The sequence below is a fragment of the Alosa sapidissima genome, chromosome 1 (genome assembly GCF_018492685.1).
Source record: "Alosa sapidissima isolate fAloSap1 chromosome 1, fAloSap1.pri, whole genome shotgun sequence".
In the NCBI taxonomy this organism is placed as follows: domain Eukaryota; kingdom Metazoa; phylum Chordata; class Actinopteri; order Clupeiformes; family Clupeidae; genus Alosa; species Alosa sapidissima.
The window spans coordinates 28,312,256-28,322,511 of NC_055957.1; positions in this window are offsets into that span (position 1 = coordinate 28,312,256).

A 10,256-nucleotide genomic window follows, 5' to 3' on the forward strand; every position below is an offset into this window, starting at 1 on the left:
ACACAAGAATCAATAGACAAATGGAAATACTTACGTGAGGTGAAAATTCCACAATTGGACGCTGACATTGAGTTGTTAATAGGCACAAATGCTGCAAAGCTTATGGAGCCTTGGAAGGTGATAAACAGTAGAGGTAATGGGCCATATGCTGTTCGAACACCCTTAGGATGGGTCATCAATGGGCTCATGCAAGAAACATGTCAAATGCAAGGAAGTCACTCATGTACCGTAGTTAATCGCATATCTGTAGCAGATTTGAATGACTTGTTGATTAAACAGTATCATCAGGATTTTCCAGAACTGGCAGCTGAGGAGAAATCCGAGATGTCAGTTGAAGACAAACAGTTCATGTCTGTGATGGAAAGTTCAAAGGAACTAAGAAATGGTCATTATTACTTACCGTTACCCTTTAAAGAAAATGACTTAATGATGCCAAACAACTACCAACAGGCACAGCAGCGTGTTATGTCTCTGAAAAGAAAATTTGAAAAGAATGAACAATATCATAAAGAATATACTGCATTTCTAGAAGGAATGCTTGAAAAGGGCCACGCAGAAGCGGTGCCTTTTGATGAACTAGAAACCCAAAGTGGAAAGGTGTGGTACATTCCACATCACGGAGTGCACCATCCAAAGAAGGGCTCCCTGAGAGTTGTATTCGATTGTTCCGCATCCTTCCAGGGAACATCCTTGAACAGCAAATTGATACAAGGTCCAAATCTCACCAGTAACCTGATAGGCGTCCTGTTGCGCTTCCGCCAGGAGCCAATCGCCCTTATGGCAGATGTGGAAAGCATGTTTCACCAGGTGAGAGTTATGGAGAACCATGTGGACTTTTTGCGTTTTCTATGGTGGCCAAATGGTGACTCAGGTCAACCATTGAAAGAACACAGAAGCACTTATTCGGGGCAACATCTTCGCCAAGTTGTGCAAGTTTCGCCCTCAAACAAACTGCCGAAGATTTCAAAGATCTCTTTTTGCATGAAACAGTGGAAACAATTAAGCAAGATTTTTATGTGGATGATTGCTTGAAATCGGTGGCCACTGAAGCTGATGCTGTGACGTTGTGCAAAGAGCTTGAAAGAGCTTGCTCAATGGGAGGCTTTCGTTTGCACAAATGGATAAGTAACAGCAGAACTGTCCTAATGTCCATCCCACAAGCAGCCAGAGCAAAGGAGGTCAAAGACCTCGACTTGGAATCCAGCGATCTTCCTACAGAAAGAACTCTTGGCATACAGTGGCACATAGAAAGAGACAAACTCACTTTTGCAGTGAGCCTGAAACAGCAGCCATGTACTCGAAGGGGAATACTGTCCATCATATCCTCGGTATACGATCCTCTTGGCTTCATCTCTCCATTCGTCCTTACTGCTAAGAACATTCTGCAAGATCTTTGCAAGCAGAATTATGCCTGGGACAAAGACCTACCAGACCACTACACGCAGCTGTGGCATGAATGGATGGCAGGTCTAAGTTGCATTGGAGAGCTCAGTGTCAACAGATGTTTCAAGCCAAAGAACTTTGGTCCGATAACATCTGCACAACTACATCACTTTAGTGATGCGTCTGAAAGTGGTTATGGTTGTGTCACGTACGTTCGTCTCTCAAATTCAGGACATGAAGTGCACACCTCATTTCTAATGGGGAAATCCCGAGTTGCACCATTGAAACAAACTACAATGCCAAGAATGGAACTCACTGCAGCAGTGCTTGCAGTACGAATGGATAGACTGATCAAAGCAGAGTTACAACTTGCTCTTGAGAACTCCATTTTCTGGACAGATAGTACGTCAACATTGAAGTACATTCAGAATGAGAACAAAAGATTTAAAACCTTTGTGGCCAATAGAGTGAACGCAATCAGAGAAATGACCAAGGTAAAACAATGGAGATACATAAACACTAAACAAAATCCAGCTGATTGTGCGTCTCGTGGTCTCAAGGCCAGTGCTCTTCTGAATTCGAAAGTTTGGCTGAATGGTCCAGAATTTCTCAAATGTCAGGAATCTGAATGGACAAATTCTGACATTACCATACAAACACATGAAGAAGAAGAAGAAGAAGATGATGATGATGTGGAAGTGAAGAAGGATGTTCTTAGCATGAACTTAATTGTAAAGGAAGAACAAAATCCTACTCACACATTCATACACCATCACTCAAATTGGAACAATCTAACCAGAGCAGTAGCATGGCTACTTAAGCTAAAAGACATACTCTTGCAACTAAGTCAGAAAAGAAAGGAAATACTTACCAACATGAGTATTAAGAACTCAAATGCAGAGAAACAATGTCTGATGGAAAGAAAAATGCAAACAGTTAAAAAATGCATGAATGTACAGCAGATTACTTTAGAAGATGTCAAAAGAGCAGAAAATGCAATTGTACGCTTTACTCAAATGGAGGCATTTCCAGAAGAAATCAAAACCTCGCAAAAGGAAAACGCTCATGTCAGTCGTCAGAGCCACATTCGTAAGCTTGATCCTATTCTGCAAGATGGATTACTTCGTACAGGAGGGAGATTAAGCAGAATGGCTATGCCAGAGGACCGAAAACATCCTGTGGTTCTTCCAAAACACCATCATGTGTCCAAACTTGTGTTAAAACACATCCATGAACAACTAGGCCACTGTGGAAGGAACCATATGTTGGCCAAACTGCGACAGCAGTACTGGATTCCAGCAGCAAATTCCCTTGCTAGAAAGATACGGTCTGAGTGTGTGTTCTGCAGACGCCTACATTCAAACTTAGGAGAACAAAAGATGGCCGACTTGCCAAAAGAAAGAATAACACCAGATTTACCACCATTTACCTTTGTTGGAGCAGACTTCTTTGGTCCAATTACAGTAAAAAGAGGACGCAGTGAAGTGAAACGATATGGTGTCATTTTTACATGTTTCACAACTCGAGCGATACATTTGGAAATAGCCAATTCACTTGACACTGATTCATGTATCAACGCAATCCGCAGATTCATAAGCAGACGAGGGCAAGTGCGGCAAATAAGATCTTGGACAATGGCACCAATCTGACTTCAGCTGACCGTGAGTTAAAGAATGCCATAAAGGAGTGGAACCAAAGCAACAAACTCCAAGTTGCTCTGCAACAAAAAGGCATAAAATGGACTTACAACCCACCTGCCGCTTCACACTTTGGAGGAGTATGGGAGAGGTTAATAAAACAGGTCAAACAAATACTTTTATCACTGACAAAGGATCAGATATTAGATGATGAATCCCTTCACACTTTCATCTGTGAGGTAGAAGCCATAATGAATAGTCGCCCACTTACCACAAATTCAGATAGTCCAAATGACCTCGAACCTCTAACGCCCAACCACCTTTTACTTCTCAAAGGGCAACCCACATTACCGCCTGGCTTATTTCAGAAATCAGATGTGTATAGTAGACGCAAATGGAAGCAAATACAATACTTAGCTGATATATTTTGGAAAAGATGGGTTAGAGAGTATCTTCCAAACCTACAAGAAAGACAAAAATGGTTTAAAAAGAAAAGAAACTACGCAAATGGTGACATTGTGTTAATTGCAGACCCTACTGCCCCTAGGGGATCTTGGATGTTGGGGAGAGTTATTGACACAAAGAAAGATTCAAAGGGAATTGTTCGTAGTTTGATTTTAAAAACAAAGACAAGTGTTATAGACAGACCGATCACAAAGGTTTGCTTATTGTTGGAAAATGACATGTAGATATGAATGTCCAATGTATATGTAATGTTTATTTTACCTTGTAGGAACTAACATGTATACTGATCTTTACACGCGCACCATGGACTATGGACTATCCGAGCAAGAAATGTCTTGCAACGTACACACATGCGCACATTCATACAAATACACATACACACTGAAATGGACAATGCCTCTCTCGGCATAATGGACCTTTCCTTTTAAGTTATGCACTGAACAAGAAGGACTCTTAAAAAAAAAAAAAAAAAAAAAAAAAAAAAGGGCTATTGCATGTGATATGGTCTTGAATGAATTGTGATGTAGGCTCCACGTGTTTACTGTGTATATTGTGATGTATGGCTCCACGTGTTTACTGTGTATATTGTTATTGTGATGTATGGCTCCATGTGTTTAGTTTAGTTTGTTATTGTACCTATTTAGCCGGTAGCAATAAGAGGGCCGGTGTGTAGGAGCCATTAATTACATTCTCGTGATTAAGTTGATTTAATGACCCCTGCTGGTGACATGACCTTGTGGCCTTGGAAGGCCTTGGCACATAAGGAGTTAAATTGCACACCTGTGCCAATTAGTGGCATATAGGTAGAGAAAGGAGGAATCCTTGGGTAGTTGGTTTTGGAACTCGATGTTGGAACGCCAGCAGGCATATGGTTTTCATTTGTATTTGTTAATTGTCAGTTTATTTATAGAGACGAACGAAACGAAATACTGGAATAAACGAACGAACAAACTATTGAAACCCCTGAGGCGTCCGAAGTGACTTACTGGAAGGCACTACAAAATGTATTAGCTTGGGGTGTTTTTTTTTTTCTCCAGACAATGGGACCTGGTGACCTTCTCGAAGTAAATGGTAACACTAAAACAAGGGGCTACATTAAGATTTTTGAAGGAAAAGATCAGGCAGTCTGCCGAGAGACCTGTCCCAATAGGCGGGCCATTAAACTACACAATGATCCAAAACATACAGCCAAACAAGGCTTTCCAGTCATTATCTAAAAAAGGTATACATAATTTTGGACACCCCACTTTTCATACATATGTAAAAAAAAAAGATGAAAATGCTTCTATTTCTGATTCCGTGTTTCTACCACATTGTCTAGCAACCTTTTGACGTGGTAGTTTCATTTTCAGTCAGAACAAACATATTGGTCAAGAGAAAATCAACATTAAATTAATGTTTGCCAGGGGTATGAATAATTTTGTTCTTAACTGTATAAAATCTATATTCATCTGTACATTTCTGCTCTTATCTGTAGACAGCACACCTGGCAAAACTTGGTGGGATGAATGCTGGGGACGCTGTAAGGAGGATTATGCGTCACCTCATCACCGACACACTTGCAACCCAATTCAACTGACTTGGGCGAGGAGGCCAAAAGAAGGCTTTTGCAGCGTTACAGATTACTGCAGCTATAAGAGGTGTCTGCCACTGCATTGCTGTCATTGTAAAAGAAAAATTAAATACAGTGTGCTTAATAGACACTTTTTGATTCTCCTGGAATTAGTGCATTGTATTTTCAATGATCAAGAACTGTTACCTGTTCAGGTGCTGCGGCTGCACAGAACATCACTGCCAGTGTGACAGCCATAAAAAGAACTGGCTGAAGTACAGCAGTGACCGGAGTGGAGGGAGGAAGAGGAGAGCTGATGAACCGCAGAGCCCTGTAATCGGTATGTTACAGACCTGAATAAGAGGAGGGAAATCCAAAGACATAGTGGCAGACATTTAAGTATATGCAATGGGTCATTCCGGGTTAAATCAGATAAGGTTCTTGCTGCACCATCTCAGATTTTGTTAAAACTTTGTCTTTATCAAGAATGGGTTCCAAAACCAAAAGCCTATAAAATATTTCTGTTCAAATCCTGTCTTTATCATATTTATATAATTGTCATTCCTTAGAATTATTTCAGTTGTATAGCTTGGAATTCACATTATCTGGGAAGCAATGTTTGAGCATGAAAACATTGGAATTTAACAAAAAATATTTTACAGGTCTTAGTTTTGGGACCTAAATATTAGGTACACAATCTTTGAACAAATCTGAGATGGTGCAGCAACCAGTTCCCTGGATTTTGTCTGATTTGACAAGGAATGACCCTTTACCAAGTGGCAATTACCATAGATAGATGGCAGTCAAAATCAAAATCTGCTGATGAAACTTTGATCGAAGTATCATCAGTGTCTCTAAACATGAACTCAAGCATTGAGAACATTGTTTGTGTACACATACCGTAGTTTATTAAAAAGAAAGGTTTTGGACAACTCACTCCTTGACTGGCAAGATGGCGGCGAGCAGAAAAACCAAGTTGTTCAAAACCTTTCTTTTAGTAAACTCTGTGTACACAAACAATTTTCTCAATGCTCAAGTTCATGTGTAGAGACACTGATGATACTTCGATCAAAGTTTCATGTTGTGTCGAGCCTTCTTAGTGTTTTAAAATAGCGATTTTGAATTTGAGTGACCCTACGATTCCCATTAAAAAGGCCATTTGACCGAAAACGACAACACGGACCAGCTTAAAAGTGGCGCTTCGGATGTATTATGCTTTTAAACGGAACGGGTACATTCACAAAAACACCCTAGGATGCATTCTGGCGAAAGTTACGCTTTAACAGCACCACTGATTTTCGTGTTCCTATAGCTACTCCACCAATTACCAAAAATTGGTTGATCTTCATGCGTATTTGTTGTAGAGACCTAGACAGTGCTTATATATAATCCAAAGCCCAGGCTACATTTCTTTGCAAGACAATGATCTTTAAACAAAGCAGGCTACCTACATTCCAGATAGCACAATCATTTGGGCCCAAATTTGGCCCAAGGCTTGCTATTTTGGCTAGGTCTTGGAGGGATGTACAAATTAGGGGTGCCACAATGAAAACAAAAAGTGAAAACATGACCCAGGGGGGTCCATACATATACCAAATGATGGTTTGCTTATTTATATATTTATTTACTTACTTACTTAATTTAACTATTTATTCATGGGTAGATGACAAATAGCAGAATTCAGACTGTCCATGTGTCACACACTTATAAAAATGGCAATTGTTAAGAATTGATATGGAAATGGTGTAGGTCTGGTAGGTTCAAGTTCTGTCATATTAAATTTATTGGATGTGTATTTAACTTTTGACTTAAAATAATCATCCAAACATAAAAAAAATTCATATGGTGTGACTGTCCACCATGTGTGCGAACTTCCTAAAAAGAGTGTATATCCATAAAAAGTATAATTACTTTAAAGTTTTACCATGCATATAAAATAATTGGATGTTTTTTACAACCACAGAAAGTTTTGATGTTTATGCATGCTGTCCAACTAAGTTATAATCAAATATATTGTGTCCATAAAATGGTTGTCATATGGCGTGACACTATATTGTATATTTTGACCGGGCATTCATTTGGACATCATTATTGTGAAGAGGACCCTGCTTAACCAGGAAGTAACAATAGAATGTCAGGAGTAATTGGCATGGTCAAGAGGTGAGTTTATATAAAAAGCTTTGAATTGGACATCATCAATCGTGGCCAAATTCTTAAAAAGCACTGCTGCCATGTGGTCAGTTGCATGCTAAACAATAGCTAGCTGTATTTAACTGTCTAGAAAATTAGCTTAACTGTCAAAATGTCATATAGTGTGATGCTGCATATGGTGTGACAGCTTTTTTCAAGTCACACTATATGACATTTCTGTTACACCCTATGACCAAATTGCATTTTTACATAAAAGTTCTTGTAAAAACATGTTTTAAATTCAGATATTATATGTTTTTTTGTTAAATCTGTGATAATTGGGAAAAAAAAATGTATCTGTACAATTCATATTTCTCTTACTTTTTTCTTTTATGTTACCATGCCATGTAAGTTTAAAAAATAAATACTATTCCTCCATTTCTTGTCAGTGTGAAGCAGATATGTCCAGCAAGGAGAGAACACGCAACCAGAAGAATCAGCCGAACCCCAAGCACACTTTGGCACCAACGTTAACATTGGCTACTCTGTTGGGAAGTTCGTCATCGTTAAGTATGACAACAAGCCCTATGTGGGCCAGATTGTGAAGCTCTATGACAAAGAGGCAGAAATTAATTGCATGAAGCAAGTTGGAGACAAGAATGTTTTCATGTGGCCTGAGAAAAGAGACTGCATACTTTACACCTGCGATCAAATTGTTTGCTCAATATCCGAGCCAGAGCCACGACAAAGGTCGACCAGGCTTTCAGATATTGACTGGTTGAACTTTATTGTAGCTTAAAGCTTTACAGCTTTTTGAATTTCCAATGTTACATCCATGTACGTTCATTCATACCCTAGGATTACAATGACATTACATTCTTAGAGTTACATCAGCTGTTATGAAAACAATTACCTTTTTAACTCAAATGTTCTTAATACAATTTTAAACCTTATGTGTGCCATGTTAGTGATATTCATTTCTACATTACAATGACTATATTTTAACTGATGTCATTGATTTTTGATGGAAATCTTGATGGATTTTAAAACTGTTAAAACTGTTAAAGCTATTACTATACATAAAATGATTTTGAATTCTATCGGTTTACTGCTATGTGAAAACTGTAATAACTACCTCTGTTACATGGTATTTAAAGTTTAAAACTTTAATCTATTTTGCTGTTACACGCATACACCATTCATACAGTGACTTCAAAATTCATTGTTAATGATTTTATTGTCATTAAAAACCCTGTTTTGCTCTGACACATGGTGGAGTGGTGCAGTTCATCATATGGCGTGACACCATGTCATTTGGTGTGACATTAAATAATGTCACAAAAAAAAGACTTTATAATTGAAAAATCATTAAAACATCAATAGCACACAAAGGAAATGGTATCTGCAAGAACCTCAAGAATTTTGAGTGAGTTCTTACAAGAAATATCAGAATTAAGCTAAAATATCTGGTTACACTTAGGAGCATTCTCCACCTTGACAAAATAACTTGTTAAATGTTAGGTTTTTCTTCTAAATATTCACAAGGAAATGTTGCATATCAAAGCAAACATGATTAAAATGTACAGTGACATAAATTAAAGTAGAAAAAAGTATCTAATTTTCATTTAATTTCAAATTATTTTCACATCACACCATATGACAATTTTAGGCACTAACATGACAAATTCACATATATATTTCACTTTGTTTTTTTTTTGGAAAAAAATGTATATTAGTTAAGTTTAGAGATCAACACATATAAACACTTTTTAGGGATGATATTTGAAGTTTTCAGGCTTATTTGTCATCCACCCTCATATGTTTTGGTTATGTCCTAGTACTCATGAAGATATATCTTAAATGTACAAAAAATAATAATAAGATGAAATGCATACAAAATATTTTATTTAACAAAGTGAAACTCACTAGAAAAGACAATTTCCTAAAAAAAAAAAGTAGGGTTCAAAAAAGAAGTATGGATCACTGGATGGTTTGCTGGTTGGCTGGTGGTTGCCGTTTCTTCCGCCCCCCTTCCCCGTCAGCAGCCCAATAAAACCATCTTTTAATGGTTTGGGCAATTTCTGCCTCTGTGGCAACAGAGCAAACTGGATTTCTTCTCAGCATCTGAAACACACACAAAAAAACAACAGAATAGAGCGATAGATAGATAGATAGATACTTTATTGATCCCCAAGGGGAAATTCAAGAATCCTCAAGGGGAAATTCAAGACAATATTAATCAATCTATCACCTCATTGCTGACTGAGTCAGCTGAGTTGTGTTTAATGTACTGCTGAATCTGACTCTGTATGCGAGTCAGTTTCACCCCATTGATGGCTCTGAGTCAGTTAAGTTGTCATTCAGTGATTAGTGTGTCCACTTTTTGCTACTGATTCTGAGTCCATGTGTGCAAGTCACTTGAGTCAGTATCGCCTCTTGTCAGCTTTGAATCTGCTGAGTTGTGACTTTGTGACAAGTGTATATGCTTCAGACTACTGATTCTGACTGTATGTATGGGAATCACTTGAGTCAGTTGAGTCAATTGAGTGAATACTGCAATATGCAGTTTAAGCAATTAGGAGTTTGGACTCATCAAGGACTCAAATGCTTTGGGTTAATAGAGACTAAAGGCCTATTCACACCAAGAACGATAACGACAACTATAACCATAACGATAAAAGCAAAGATTCTATAGTTAACTTTATCAACCGTCTCTGATAAAAGCGTTCACACTAAACAACGATTAACAAAGTCTCTCCTTGTGTAAATGAATGTGACGGTTAAAATTCGATGGGTTCTGATTGGCTAACTTTTTATCGTTCTGAAAATCGTTCTGAAAGTGATCCCCAATAATATCGTTCTTCATGTTGTTAACGTTATAGTTTATGTGTGAACGTCGTCATTCATTCGTCAATTTTAAACCTTATGTGTGCCATGTTAGTGATATTCATTTCTACATTACAATGACTATATTTTAACTGATGTCATTGATTTTTGATGGAAATCTTGATGGATTTTAAAACTGTTAAAACTGTTAAAGCTATTACTATACATAAAATGATTTTGAATTCTATCGGTTTACTGCTATG